This window comes from Amblyomma maculatum, chromosome 8 (genome assembly GCF_055883805.1).
Source record: "Amblyomma maculatum isolate TAMU_Amacu chromosome 8, ASM5588380v1, whole genome shotgun sequence".
NCBI classification, from domain to species: Eukaryota; Metazoa; Arthropoda; class Arachnida; order Ixodida; family Ixodidae; genus Amblyomma; species Amblyomma maculatum.
In genome coordinates, this window is record NC_139351.1 from 2,351,428 (window position 1) to 2,367,569 (window position 16,142).

A 16,142-nucleotide genomic window follows, 5' to 3' on the forward strand; every position below is an offset into this window, starting at 1 on the left:
TGTGAAGATGTGAAATGTTAATACCGAGAGTCAAAGTCAGTCGAAGCTGGGCCGAGCGATAGAACGGACACGCATCGCAACAGCGGAGTTCGCACAGGCGCGTTCTTCTTGTGGACTGACATCCACCTAATTTCCTAATGCGACCTCAATAAATTAGTTCCCTTAATTTCTTTCAGTGTCTGCTAACACAGTCGTTCTGGCTGCTGCTGCTGCTGCTGCTGCTGCTGCTGCTGCTGCTGCTGCTGCTATACGAAAAATACACGTTTCGTCTCGCGAAAAAACCGAAACCGAAAGCGAGGCTGCATCGCTGGATATCTGCCACCAGGTGGCCGTCGGTATCATGGTGGTGACGTTTTCCCACCATTTTTTTTTTTTTTTCAGCGTGTGGCATGGCGGCGGTGCATTGTCCACGCCAACGGCATTTTCGGACATATCTGCGACGTATTGAAGTAAACCGTAGTGTTTTTGTGTGCATATTTAACTGCAGATGTGAGTAGTTTCGTTCACTGTTGTCAATGTGCCGCCTGACATACACTCGGAGCAGAAGTGGCCCTCGAAGTTCCCTATGAAGCTTTGCGTTCTTTGTTGTCTTCACGACGATGCTCGACTTCCCTCTAAAGGTAAGCGATCTTATGTATTGGCATATGGTGGGTGCGAACTTTAGAACGCATGTTTTACAGAAAGTATGCCTGTCATACTGCTGAGTTCGACGCTCAGGAAATTGCAAGCGTTACAGACTTGTTCGGAGCTCTCCGCGAGAGCGGTTGCAACACTAACGGGGAGGGGGGCGGGAACTGGGTGCGCTGGACAGTAAACATAGAGAAATCATTCGATTTATACGATTATAACTGGAAGCCATGTATCCATGTTAGAGATTACTAGCGCATACTCTTTAGGACCTCTGCGTTCTGCCAGATTTAAAATTTGACAAGTTTGAAAGGCAAGGAGAATGTATTTGGTCGATTTCCATCTCGCCCAGAGGTTCCTTCGCGCTCATGGGCTGTATTTTAGCTCTATGTGATACATTGCGTAAGCACATATCTTCTGCACAGGCGTTGGCCGCTGGTTTGTGCATCTGATTGCTTTGCATTTATTTCATGCTGTCTTCAGCTTAAGTGATAGCTTATGCCGCACGTTCGGTCGAAAAGTCGTCGGCATAGTCATACTAGTAGTAGCAGTAGTAGTAATACTAGCAGTAGTTGTAGTAGTAGTTGGCACAGCATGCCGAAAAGAGTACAGGTGCCCCAAAAGTAATACGGAGCACGCGAGCTGCGGCCGAACTGGAAAAAACTGCATGCCAGCGCGCTCCTATTGATGTGCGGCAAAGACCGAGGCTACGCCGGCACATCCGGCTCACCCATCTCGATAACTTGATGCTCGCGTTATCGCCGCCACGAGCGAAGCTGCACTCTTACCATCACTGCTCGCCAGGGGTGCTTTAATACATCATGCAAGGGTGTTTGTCCGCGCCGTGTAGAAAGTTGGCGTTCGACAACTTGCGCTTTTTGCTTTATCAGGAATGCCACCATTTTCAGCCTGCGTGACCACCTTCGTTCGCTATTCGCTTCGCGGCGAGTTTGTGACAATGAAAATATGTGGTCAACGTTTTCTTGGCTCAAGGAAGCGATGGAAAAAGAAGAGCGCATGTGTTGCCTTCGTTGTCTTCATTATAAAGATAGGGGTTCAACAGTGTAGAAAGCGAGCTAATTAAGGATCGCTTCCCTCGGCACAAATTTGTTTTCTTACATTGGAGGCAAAAACGACGAACAGAAAACGAGGTTGTCTCCCATTTATTCTCCTGCGATCGGCTATATTTTTCAAACGTGCAAAGAGGAAAGGAGAACAGGGTGGAGATGACTAAAAAAAATCTTCCAAAGGCACTTTTATGCAATTTCAAAGTTTAATAACGGGTGAAGCTCCCGTTCACGCTAATGACATCGGTCATACGCCGAGGAAGGGACTCATATAAAGAGTTGACGTATCCGGGTTGCTCTCGAAGCTTGTCCCACTCTGCCTTGCCAGCCTCCCAGAGTTCATCTGGACCCGTGCTGCGATTGATGCGAGACATATTACTTTTCAAAGTTCCCCAAACGTTCTCAATGATGTTCATATCGGCGCCTTTTGGAGTCCACTCCAATAGCTGCACAGCCCGCTCTTCAAGCAAGGCTTTCACAACTCGCGCAGTGTGGACGGGGTTATAGTCTTGTTGCAAGAAGAACACTCCCATCATTAAATGGCCCGTCCAGTGCGTACGGGATGAGATAGTGGTCGAGGACGTTGCAGTAGCTGGCTGCGTTAAACTTTGTTGGCAGTCTTATAAGAGGGCCGAGGCCTTCTGCACTGACAGCTCCCCAGACGTTCACGGCACAACGACCACTGCCGATCACTTGCGTCATGAAGTCGGGCAGGTACCTGTGTGCGTAAGAAACATGCGTTGATCAGCTACTACGTAATGCATGATTAAAAAAACACATTTAACTGAAAACCATGATTGTCAGGCCACAGAGAAAGAGGAAACCATATTTCGGCTTACTGAACCCAAGTAACTGCTGCAAGAGGACTAGCGAAGAAAAACAGTTTCATTACTCTACATTTACTTGTCCATGACTCACCGTGCTTTAGAACGGTGTGTTCTTTACTTCACACAAATCAATTTTATTCGGACGTACCTGCAGTTGTATGGACGCCAAACACGCCGCTGCTGGTCCCATCTTGAAGAGAAAGTTGACTCATCTGTAAAGATAACTTGTCGCCAGTCCTCCACAGTCCACTGCTCGTGGGCGCGAGCAAATGCTAGGCGCTGTGCCTTCTGTCTTGCCGTTAAATACGGCTTCTGGGCCGCCACACATCCACTTAATCCGGCCTCCTGGAGTCTGTTCCGAATGGTGTTCAGACTGATGTCTAGACCGAGGGCATCTTGAATTTCTTTTGCACTCTGAAAAGGATCCGCAACGGCGGCAGCGACGATCAGTTGGTCAGCCTCAGCCGAAGTGCACCGCTCGCGACCTGGACGTGGAGCATCGCCAAGGCGGCCGCCTTCATCCCTGTAAGCTTGTATAATACGATTCACAGCTGTCATCGACCTTCTAGTCCTGCGGCATATTTCTCGTTGCGGCACACCTTGCGCCCACAGGAGAACAATTTCGCGTCTAGCATCCAGTGGAACTCGGGGCGGCATTTTTCGTCTAATGGGAATTTCCACAGCTTTCGTTGATATATATACGTGCGTGTGGGCGTGCCTTGCAAAAGGCGTCCTGCCGTGCTCTCATGGATTATCAAGGTGATAGCATGAACAAAGCAAGCTGCTGTGACGTGCTCGACCACTAAATCATCCCATATGACTTGCAGGATTCTTTTAACGATGGTGTATTTTTCAAGCAGTAACACTGTAGTCCCGTCCACATTGCGTGAGTCAAAAAAGTCTTGCTGGAAGAACAGGCTGTGCTGCTGTTGGAGTTGACGCCAAAGGATGCCGATATGAACATAAGTGAGGTCGTTTCGTGAACATTGGAAAGCAATCTACCTCATTTCAGCCGCAGAACGAGTCCAGATGGTCTTTGGGTGGGAGGCTGTCAAGAAGATGTGGGAAAACCTCCGAAAGCGACGTCTTCTCCTTGCACGAATCTCTTTTTCGGCGCTTATGTCGTAAACCTGCGTGGGGGCTTTGCAGGTTATGAAACTCAAGTTTGCATAAAATGGCACCTTCCGAGGTTATTTTCTTAGTTTCTTCCTTTAACTGCCCATTTCTACCTTTTATGTTTACCATTTTGTTCTAAAGTGTAAGAAAGTGAATTTTTGTTGAAGAAATTGGTCTCGAATTATTAGCCCACTTGCTATGCCGTTCGGCACCTATTTTTATCAAAGAAAACCCATGCATGCTATGGTGTTTTGTTTTTCAAGCGTTTCAGGAGCGTTTATACTCGTCAGTGTAGAAATTCGCCGCAAAGTGGAGCGCAAACTTCGACTGTAAACAAAGATAATGTGGTTCCCGACGAAGGATGATAAGATGCATGGTGCCGATAGTAAACATTTCTGCACGGCCCAGATGAACAACAAACCATGAGGTATTGAAAGCGCCCCTGACGGGCAGGGATGGTAGCAGCGCAGCTTCGCTCGTTGAGGCGATAACGCGAGCATTAATTTATTGAGATGGGTCAGCCGGATGTACTGACGTCCCCCTTGCTCTTTGCCGCGCATCTGCTGATAGAGTGCGCTGGCATGCAGTTTTTTTCCAGTTCGGCCGCAGCTCGCGTGCTCCGTATTACTTTTGGGGCACCTGTACGTAAAAATATTGATTATGGTAATTTGTGCTTCTAGTGAAAGAGGATTGATTGGCGTGTGATAGTTGAAGAGTTGATGCAATCAATTTACTTCATCATTGATGAATAAAAAAATGTAAAAAAGAGGGTTTAAAGGCAAGAGAATGCTCAGACAGAACGCTTGATGTTGCTACTTAAGAAAATATAGTGTATAATTGACCAATTTCTTAATTGAAACAAAAAATGATAATGCATTCAAAGTTGTCAGACTGGTTAGAACGGAAAGCTAATGTTTTGTGGCGTTAAGTATTGATGTATAAAAGAAAAAATTGGAAGTGAAAAATATGGTCCGTGTGTGAAAAACTGCTGCGTGAAAACCTCTACAGAGCTTCTTTTATTTATTCTCACTTCTGCCACATTTTTGTTCTGGCCACATTGCTCAGTTGTATTTATGACGGCATTGCATTATGTCTGCAAGACATACCACATGGGAGCTCACAGCACTGAATTTGTGGCAACTGGAAAATATTCAGGAGTACCATGTGAACCAATGGTGCGTGTTTTGGGTGCAGTGCTTCTCTTTAGGTTGGATTATGTGTTCTCCATCCTGCATAAATAATGCATTATGTATGTAAGCACTCCAGTAGAACTTTTTGCTGGGTTAGTTGGTGCATGTTATGAAATAAAGAAGCGTCAACAATGAACAAATATAACTAAGTGTCACGGACAACTTGTATGAAAGAGCACTGAACAAGGGTAGAGGGAGATGCCTAAGTTCGCAGGTCAACGTTTTGACCAGTTGGCTTGTCTTCATCTGGGCGGAGAAATCATCACTGGCAGGGGTTTAAATACGCTGAAGAAAAGCTGAGGAGGAGGAGGGTGCTTGAGAAGAAAGTAGGTCAAGAACTGAAAGAAAAATAGAGAAAAAAATTCAGTATGGATTATTCAGCCTGGAATATGTTCCTGTGGCCTGAAAAAGAAATAAAAGTGGCAGCAGCAGGAAAAACTACAATGCAGGGTAGATGATTAGTCAGCATAGTCCAGGGTTTCACAGACTACCATCTGGCGAAAGGCGAACATTGCAGAAACAAACATACACTCGCCAAAATGTTCTAAAAAAAAAAAAGGAAACGTGACATTTCGGACTCGTGCGGGTCCCTTATCACATGGAGCGCTGCATGGAACTAGGGCAGCTTAAATGCGATAAAATTGGGTAGTGTCCGATTGTAGATCTCTGGAAGATTTCCACGTGTCCTATTAAAAGCATAACACGAGGCATGCTCTTAGCAGGACACATGTAAATCTTCCAGAGATCTACAATCGGACACTATGCAATTTTAACCATATTTAAGCCGCTGTCGTTCCATGCAGCGCTTCATGTTAACAAGGGACCCGTACCAGCCCCGAAACTTGGTTTTTCCTTTTTTTTTCTTCAGAAGATTGGAGCGAGTGTATGCTTGTTTATGCAGTGATTAGTCGGCACCTAAAGCAGTTTTAGTGCAGACACACTTTTCTTGAAAAGCAACATGCATTCCAAAAGGTCCTGATAACTGATATCTGCAGGGGAACAATTCTCAAACCTTTTCCCCAAAGGGGGAGAAGGAAAAAGAAATAGAATATTAACAGGACAGTGAACTATACCTGCCACTGTGGTTCACTGTCCTGTTAATATTCTTTTTTTTTATGTCCTTCTCCCCCATCTGGAGAATGCTTTTGAGAATTTTTTTTGTGTGTGTGTGCAGTCGTGGCCGAGCGGTTAAGGCGATGGACTAGATATCCATGCAGGGTGTTTTGCTGGGCTAGTTGGTAGTTGTCAACATTATGGTATCGCAGTGCTGGCTGGCAGATGAGAACAAAATCAAAAGCATATTTAAACCCTTGTCAGTGATGCCCGCTCTGCCCAGATGAAGGCAAGTCCACTTGTTGGAATGTTGGTTCAACCTGCAAACTGAGGCTTCACCCCTCTACTCTTTTCCAGTGCTCTTTCATGCAGTGTAGCAATCTTTTTCCTCTCATTCTACATGGACAAGTTGTAGTGGAACTTCTATTCGTTCGTCATTGGCGCTTCGTTATTTTATAGCAATATGTATAACTATGTACAAAATACCTTATTCATTCTTGGTAGTTGGATTTCAGCCCAGACTTGTTTCAGAGCACTTTGAATATTATGTTGATCATCAGTGTTCCTTAAAACTCTGCATTAAGTGAATGAAAGGCAACATGTGTGGAGAGGTTATCATTGATGTAAATGTGAGCAGACAGAAATGGAGCTTCTCATGGCTTGTTTATTCATATGTCATTAAATTGGGAATTCTTTAGCACTCTCATAATAAACTTTTACTAATGGATTTCTACGGCTGTTGCAAAAGTTTATCGGTATTGAAATCGTGCTAAAACAAAACGCTAATGCACTGTATGCTTACTTTGAGGCCTGTATGTGAAACCAAATATATTGTGAGATATGCAAGGGCCTCAATATGACAAAATAATTCCGGTTCAATCGTTTACATAATTCATTCAAAAAGGCCAAATGCTGAGGCAAATATAAAGTCCTAATTTATCAGAGGTGAGAGTTGGAAAAAAACAACAACCCTTACTGCGACTATAGATGAAGCCACAGCTGGACTCAATTGCTGTATGAAGCTGCTATAACATTCCTAGCAAGCTAATTTGTGTGGCACCAAGAGCCTGCCCAATAATATGGCCTGAATATCAGTATTCTATCATTAAAATGGATCAGAACAAAATGAAGGCAATAAGCTACATAAAATCAAGGAGACTGAAGAAGGATTGAGGGGCAGCCGCAGTCTGCCAGTGGATGTTTTGACAAGTGAACTTGTCAATGTCTGGGCAGTGGTGTAGTTTTTGTTTTTTCTTCCCAAGGACTAAGGCGAGTAGGGAAGGAACAAAAAGATGCTGCCTTGGAGATGGCCTTATATTAACTTAGAACTTGTGATCCCATAACCTGAAGAAAATAAAACCTTTGCAGCAGCAGTTAAAGAGCAGTGCATTGTACAAGATGAATAGGTGATCCCTTAACCTGAAGAAAATAAAAAATGTTGCTGCACCACTTAAAGTGCAGTGCATTGTGCACGATGAATAGGCACAAGAAGCAGGTTAGATGTTAGCATGTGTTTGTAGGAGAAAATTGATGATTTTGGAAGTGAATTGCCATGCCAACTTAGCTGCGAATAGCAGTAGGTAGTGTGAGAAACAGATCGCACTGAAGGCAGGGAAGAAAAAGACGGAGTTTCTAGGAAGGCATTGCTGACGAGTCTGGAGGGTGACATTAAGGAAGGAATAAATAAGGTAGAAAGGAAATACTTGAACAGAGTGAATTATGTTATGCCGCACATGCAAAGGATGAAATGCCAAAAGAAAAGAGACAAATGCATTACAAAGTGAGAAACACCAACAAAAGTTTCAAAAAGCAATGCAGCTCATACTGTAGAGGGGGGAACAATTTTGAAAAAACAGTTGATGAATAGAATAGATGAATAGAAGATCGTTTTGAGCACAGGTCATCCTTTAACGCGTAAAAATTTACATATTGACATATTAACATAGTTTACCGGGAAAGACTTAGTAGTTTCCGAACAATATTCCCCTCTGGATACCTTCGCCACAACTGCAAGGTATGAAAGGACCAATATATGCACCGTTACACCATTCCTCTCATGCACACACATTCTGGGTTTCCTGAAGAATTTTTTTCATTAACCTTAGTTGCCATTTTTCTTGTGATATTTGGCAATAGCAGCATCCACAGCAGTGTTAAGACTGCCATTCAGTGGAAAACATGAAGGCATGCTGAAAAAATTTGGATTGCTCAAAATATGTGGCAGCCACTTAGCAGCGGATGCAAAAGAGCAAGGTGTCTATGTGTTTGCAATGTCAGTGCACGTTAACTATAAGTGGTTAGAATTTTGAGAGCCCTCCACTATGGTGTGTCTCATAGCCTGAGTCGCTTTGGGGTATTAAATGCCCTAAACCATAAAGAAAAAATGACATCAGTGTGAAGTGGCTGAACTGAAAATCATTATACCATTCGTAAACTCTATCTACAAGGCCACTTCTTGCCTGGAACATCATTACGACTTGTAAGTGTATAAAGTTAATGCAAAGCAATTCGGGAGAAATGACAGTCTAGATCACGCCGTGCACAGATGCAGTGAGGTTTCATTGCCACTGCACTATCATTCTTTACTTATGAAGAGCTCCCTTGGCAAGGGTTTACTTAACAGTTTGATATTATTCAGAGAAATATAGGAGCAGATGTTTCCTGCGGTCCTAGTTTCTAATATATAGCTGTGATTTGGAGCACTTCCTGAGTGGATATTGTGCCGCTGCATGCAGTAACTGTTGCAAGTTAACATCTCTTCTTTGTTTTGCCTTTTTTTTATACTGGTCTCTTTGCAGTTCCTGAATGACTCAACCTTATTAAGAACGATGGGCTTATGGCAGTGCAACAGGGACATGAAAGTGGTTCTCCAGGCTGATGCATGGGTATTGCCCCAAGACGCAAGAAATGTGAGTAGTTGCAATATCAAATAAATTGCAAGATTGAGTCATGCACTTTACATTGTTCATAGAAGTAGCAATAGTGGACCGAGCGAGACTGGGCTCATAGGCAGCAAGTAGTAGTGACAGGTGCTTTATGAGAATGATGAGTGCTTAGTTGTTTTAGGCATTGGTTTTATGATAACTGAGCTGATATTGGATATGTCTAACCTATTCGAGCATATCTGATTGGGGATGGGGAACATCCAGAATTTGGCCCCTGGACCCCCAAATTTCACTTCATCAGATACGACCAAAGTTGATTTTGATATTAGCTTTAACCGAAGATGACAACTTTTGTGTATAAATGATGAGTGATACCTTCAGTGATATCACTACTGGGTGCACGGTAGAAGTAGGTGGTAGGATAGAGAAGATACCGGTAAGCTGTCTAATGAGACTAAATATTTGACTAAGAAATGCCAAAGTATAAAAGCTTCCAGACCAATCGACAATAAAACTGGCAAAGCTATCAAAGGTTATCAACACGTTCAAAGTGTTTGATGTAAAAAGTATTACATGAAGAAAATTGAGCGTGTTCTAAAGAACGGGCAGCCTTAAAACGGTGAATCTATGTATCATCCGAAGTAGTCAGGACAGCAAGATTGGCTGTAGTAAAAATAAATCAGACGTTCCACCAGTGACGAAGAACGAGATTGACAAAGCTTTAGAAACTATGAAAAGGGGGAAAGGAGCTGGGAAAGATCAGGTAAACACAGATTTGTTGTAGACTGGAGGGATGCCATGCTAGGAAAGCTAGCCACCCTTTTAAGTGTAAGGCCTGGAGTCATCAACAGAACTGAAATCATGGGAGATTGTTAACACTATCTTAATTCATAAAAAGGGGAAGTCAAGGACTTGAAAATTATAGACCAATCAGCTTACTATCAGTTAAATATAAGGTTTTACTAAGGCAATTGCTAACAAAATTAGGTCAACCTTAGACATTTGTCAAGCAAAGATGAAGCAGGTTTTCGGAAAGGGTACTACACTCTTACTATCGATCATATCCATAACATAGCAAAACATATATTTCAGTTAGTTGGTACATCTTCGAAAACTTTACCAGTGCTGCGATAGGGGACAGAGAGCAGGAACGATAAGCGCTACTAACTGAAGATTATTTGAAAAATACACAGCTAATATACTGACAAAAGACAACCAGAAGTGCATGTGCTACTCCCCCCCTCCTCCCTCCACCCCCCCCCCCCCCCAAAAAAAAAAATATTAGGAATCCAGGTAAGAACTTTGTAGTGCATATTTACTTAAGGGATGGTTATGTACGTGTTGCTGTTCTTGTACACCTAATAGGCACCATGCAATTCCCTTGTCAGTTGATCTTGATGTCTGAATAACTTTTGCTCTGTAAAAAAGAGGAGTGCATGCTTTTTTATTTGACGCATTAGGCACACTTGGTTTGTTCAGGTGAGTTTCAGTAATGTAGGGCTAAATTTGATGAAGGAGCACTATTCAAAGGCGTTTTGTGTTGGCGTAAGTGCGTGTTCATAAATTTCCCGGTTTGGCCTATATAGTTCTTGCAAAATTTAAAAGGTATGTCATTGACCACTCCCTCTTCCCTCTTCATAAAATGCAACTCATGTTCCACTTGACAGTCATTTTTCCTTTTGCTTCATTTTTGTTTTCATTCTCTGGCTCTTCAGTCAACAACAGCACAAATTCTTGCTAGCTTATTAGGAGCTAGAAACAGCAATATAATGCCAACTTGTTAATGCCTATGGGATAACTGATGGACGTATGATATCACTGCATACTTCTTTTTCTTTCTGCTGGAAGGCCCCGGTGGATCATGTTTACCAAATGACTATCTTTTTCAGGATTTTATTGCAAGCGTTTCAAGTGATTCGGAAAGCTGGCTAACCTGAGCCTCTGGACCTGTGCTTGAAACTTCTGTCTAGCATGGACGCATGATTTATTAATTGGTGATGCTAAGCATGCCACTGCTATGCCGTACTTAACTATCTTCAAATGTCCTGAATAATAAATAAGTAAAGGCTTTTCTGACCACTGTAGAAAGGAACAACAAACATGATCTTCGTTCCCTTCCATTTAAACATTCAGGAATTGGGGCTAATTTCTTTCTGGTGTTTTGACTTTTTTCCAAATTTTGATGTTTACTTTCGAAATACGAAATGAAATCAGCTTCAATCTTGGCTGTTGGAAAAGAAGGAAGATCAAATTTGTTGGTTCTTTCTACATATGTCGGAAAAGCCTTTACTTAGTTATCATTCAGAGCATTTGAAGATAGTTAAGTGCGGTATAGCAGTGCCATGCTTATCAGCGATTACTAAATCATGCATCCACGATATAGACAGAAGTTTCAAGCAGCAGGTCCAGAGGCTAAAGTTAGCCGGCTTCCCAAATGACGTGATAACACTTGTTTGCAATGAAATCCTGAAAAAGATTGTCGTTTGGTAAACATGATTCACAGGGGCCTTCCAGTAGAGATAAAAAGAGGTATGCAGTGATACCATACATCCATCATTTATCCCATAGGCTTAAACAAGTTGACAGTAGATAGGCGGTTGAGGTATTATTTTCGGCTCCTAATAAGCTAGGAAAATTTCGTGCTTTTTTTTTACAAAAGCCAGAGAGTGAAAACAACAAAAGAAGCAAAAAAAGCCGGCCAAGTGGAATATGAGTTGCATTTTGTGCCATGTGAAGAGGGCGTGGTCTATGACATACCTTTTAAATGCGGCAAGAACTATAATATGGGCCAGACCGAGAAATTCATTAAAACGCAAATCGTCTTTGAATAGTGCTCCTTCACCAAATTTAGCCCTACATTACAGAGACTCACCTGAACAAGCCAAGTGTGTCTAATGTGTCAAAAAAGGCATGTGCTCCTCTTTGTAACCAGGCAAAAGTTATCTTCAGACATCAAGATGAATTGACATTGTATGAAGCCTACTGACAAGAACAGCAACACGTGCATAAGCATCTGTTCAGTAAATACACATGAATGAAATTTCGTATTCGGATATCTAACTAATGTCTGTTCTTCTTTTTTTTCTTTTTTTTTACGGGGTAAGGAGCAAGCGCTTGCACTTTTGGTTGTCTTTCCTTCCTTCTCATCTTTGTCCCCTGACGCAGCACTGGTATTAGAATAGAATACCTGGTAGAAAAATGCTCGGTATACAACCAGACCTTACACATAGCATTCTTTGATAGAGAAAAAGCATTTGACCCAATAGAAACATCTGCAATCGTGCAGACATTGCTCACTGCAGAATCTAGGTGTAGACAAGCCGTATGTGAAAGTACTGAAATATATGTGTAGTGGCTGTATAGCAACCATTATTCTGCATGAAAGAGGTAGCAAAATTGCAATACAAAAGAGGTGTTAGGGAGGAGACACGACTTCCTTAGTACTATTCACAGCTTGTTTCGAGGAAGTATTCAGACTTGTAATGGGAGAATTTCGGGATAACAGTCGATGGGAAATACCGAAGTGATCTACAATTCGCTGATGACGTTGTCTTGTTAAGTAATTCAAGAGATGAACTACAAAAGATGTTTGGTGACCTAGGCAGGGAAAGCAGAAAGAAGAGTGGGCCTGAAATTCAATATGCAGAAGACTAAAGTAATGTTTAGCAACCTCGAGAAGGAACAGCAGTTTACAATGGGCAATGAAGCACTGGAAATGGTAGGCGATTATGGCTACTTAGAACAGGTAATAACTGCAGATCCGGACCATGAAAGGGAATTAGCTAGGAGAATAAGATTATCATGGAGTGCATTTGGCAAGTACTAGCAGATTTGACTAGCAGCTGACCGGGGAGTCAGAAAAATAGCTAAAGTTAATGACATTCTAGTAGAAATCAAGAAGAAGAAATGCACATGTGCCGGGCATGTATTGTGCATATAGGATAACTGATTGTTGCTTAGGGTAACAAACGATTTCAACGGCTGGAAAGCATAGCAGGAGATGGCAGAAAGTTAGGTGGGTGGATGAGGTGTACTTTGCTGGGGTCAAATGAATGCAGCTGGTACAGGAAAGGGCTAATTGGAAAAATATGGAGATATGCCTTTGCCCATCAGTGTGTATAGGCTGGCTGATGGTGCTGTCTAATGTAATTTGAGTATGACCAATTTAGATGACCACATGGTGATTGGGAACCTCCACAATTCGGCCCCCTGGACCTCCAAACTTTTATGAAAATCAATGTCTGACCTAATTTGATTATGCCGAATTCAGTGCATACCTCCAAACAAATTCAGGTCCCACCTGAAATTTAAATTCTTGCAATTTTGTCAAAAATTGATGTCTAATCTTATTTGAGTGACCAATTCTGCGATGACTTTCAAATTTAGATGGGCCATGTCGAAAACTTAGCCAACCTCAGGATTCCTGAAATTTGACCTCATCAAAATTTATCCAGATTTTATGTCTAGCTTAATTTTAGTATAGCTGACTCAGTTGTGATCACCAGATTCAATGGGCCACTCCTGGATTTTGGTTTCTTGATGGCATAATTTCAACGATAGAAAAGGCAACTAAGTAATGGTTCTAGGCAACAAAACACAGGGCTCATAATGGAACGAGGCACGGAACTTGAATGCTTCTGAATTTCTGCACATGATCAGGCTTGCATGCATCACTTATCTTTTATTCTAGCGCTGCGGCTGAAGCACCATTAGAGGGAAACTCCCTAGTGGTGGAATGGCTCCTCTGATATCGTGACATGAATGTGTGGCCATATACTAGGGCAATGCATACATTTTAGTCACAGTTTGTAAGCTTCTAAATAATATCACCTTCAGAAAATTTTATTCCTGCTCTCAGTATTTTCAGTGATGCAGCTCTGGTTTTTGGTGTGAGCAGTAGGATGCTCAGAAGATATTATTGCCAGCTTTCATAGTGCCTTGTTCTTTCTAAACCAAGACTGGACCAAAACCTCAAATTTGGCATATTTTTGTGTCTTTATGTTACAGACATCCAAGCTGCATGCATCTTTTGCTTGCTGTCCAAACATCTGGATCAACCGAGAGCAAAGGGAGCAACTTCTGTGCCTTTGGTGAGTTAAGCTAGCATTATGCTGTACACAGTGTGTGCTAACTGGAATATTGTTTTGGTATTTAGACCCTCTCATTTAATTTGTAATATTTGTAATTATTATGTGGAGCCTGAAAGATGCATTTTAAAATTGAACTCTTTATTTTGTATTCTTGCACGTATTATTCGAGCACAGCTATGCAAAAACATTTGAAGATAGTAATCACATTCCTCTGTGCCTGAGGATGAAGCATCAGTTTTGATGGTACCGCCTTTGCCAAAAGTAACCGAGCAGCATGTTTTGCTTCTTACTTGTATTATAAAGCCATTAAATATTCCCAGATGATCACAACTCGTTAAAAGGTGAGGCCAGGCTCTGGTCTTAAGCTGTCACATATTTAAAGCTTCAGATGTAGAATGAATTTACTGCCACACGGCTGAGAAGCAGATTCTGCTGCCTGGTTACTTTTGGCAAAGACGGTTCCTCTTCAGGACTAAGTTCCAATGGTAATGTGCATAAGTAGAACTCTTAATTATATATGTGATCAGGCCCCATACTAGATCTGGCTATTGGTGCAACATATTTTATTCAGTAGGATTTTTGCAGTCAATAAAAAATGCCTTCTACATATAGGTGCCTAAAGAGGGACAAAAACCAAGGTACTTGAATCAGTGCCACAACGTTCCACACATTTGTGTCTGATCTGGCTGTTCGAAACACTGCACTGAATATGATAGCCAGGAAAAATTGATTAAAAGGGCTTATAGACTGGTATTAAAAAAAAGAAAAACCTGGGACTTAGACAGTTTTTTTATAGAAATTTTGAAGATGGGCTGCTTTGCTGTGGCTTGCAGGTTCTAAAGTGTGAAATATTTTATTAAACTGTAGTAACAGGTTTTGCTGATACAAATTTGTAAGCCAGTAGATGGTAACAATGCTGTCATTTGTATAAATAGCGAACATTTTAACTTCTGTTCTTCCTTTTTGTTTCTTATTCAGGACAAAGAAGCTATATACACCATGCATTGGATTCACCAGCATCATCCTCGCAGAGGCACAAGAGATTTTTTTTTAATTTTGTACTCAGAGTTCCAGACATCATAGAAGGTGCAATAGCATGAATGGCAGCACATTGGCTGTTTGTATACTTGATCAGGTATTTTTAGGTGTTTATGTAACAAAGGCTTGATGCACATCATTCAGCGCTTCATAGCAGCACATCAAATTGCTTTTGCCTAAAGACCAGGCCGTGGTAAAGCGCAATGTTCTTGCCATTGAGAATCTTCTCTTCCAGCCTTGAAGCCAAAGTCATATTTTTGATAGCATGTATCTGTCTGTCATGTCCCCTGAATGGTTTCAATAAATGGTTTTCCAAGAGTACAGTTTCATGTGTGCTCATTCTCGTTGAATGTTTGACATGTAAACATTCCGAAATCAAGAGAAAGCAGCTGTGTTGTCTGCAGCACATACTGGATATTTTGGGAAGTGCAAGGCCTTGATCATTTCACTGAGCATTGCTTGGCCACGCAGTACGTATTAAAGAAATTTCCAAAACGAAAAGGACGGTATAAAAGTGCAAAATTAAAAAAAGGGTGCGAAGGTAAAAAATGTTTTTTACACCCATTGTGAAAGGGTGTAACTGGCATAAAATACCTTTCCCGGTTTCCGCTGAAAAAGGGAAGTGGCTACGCTCCCGCGCAGTTCACTAACCCATTCGCATTCATCATGCAGGTGTTCACGTTCACTGCCAACGCGCTGTTCGCCGCACTGCTAGCCCTCTCTCCAGCTACTGCTCAGCCTGTGGCCTCGTGCTACAGCGATTACGCCGCCCTGTCCTCTTATCCACCCGGAACCGAAGCTACGTCATGTCCGACGGAGCCCGTGCCAGAATACCGTTCCCCGGAAGACAACTGGAAAGCCTCATCACCACAGACATCAGCAGCCGATATAAAAGATGATCAACCTTCTGTGCTTCTCTGTGGGCTCGGTGGCTACGCTCCCGCGCAGTTCACTAACCCATTCGCATTCATCATGCAGGTTGGTGCCCAGTATTCTTTGCTTACAAAAAGATCTAGTAACTACTTCCTTATTCAGCTGCCGAGCCCACAGTGTTGCGTTTCCATTGTTGTTGAGTGTAGTAATGTTGTGCGCGCCTTACTACTTTTAGCAGGCGACATTGAACCCAATCCAGGTCCTAACACTACCGCAGCGGTGCTTGCCGAATTAACAAATCTATCAGCCGGTCAGACTAAGCTAATTTCCGAAGTACTGGACGTTAAGAACCACATCATCTCAACTGACAATTCTA

General features: G+C 42.3%; 1 long non-coding RNA gene across 1 annotated transcript; it reads left to right on the top strand.

Annotated features, from left to right (window-relative positions):
• The first annotated feature begins 397 nt into the window (after positions 1-397).
• Positions 398-15,209, top strand: LOC146180442 (uncharacterized). The gene is made up of 4 exons (XR_014700363.1): positions 398-620; positions 8,679-8,789; positions 13,773-13,855; positions 14,834-15,209. It is a non-coding gene; the product is annotated as an uncharacterized LOC146180442 (long non-coding RNA).
• Positions 15,210-16,142: the final 933 nt, after the last annotated feature.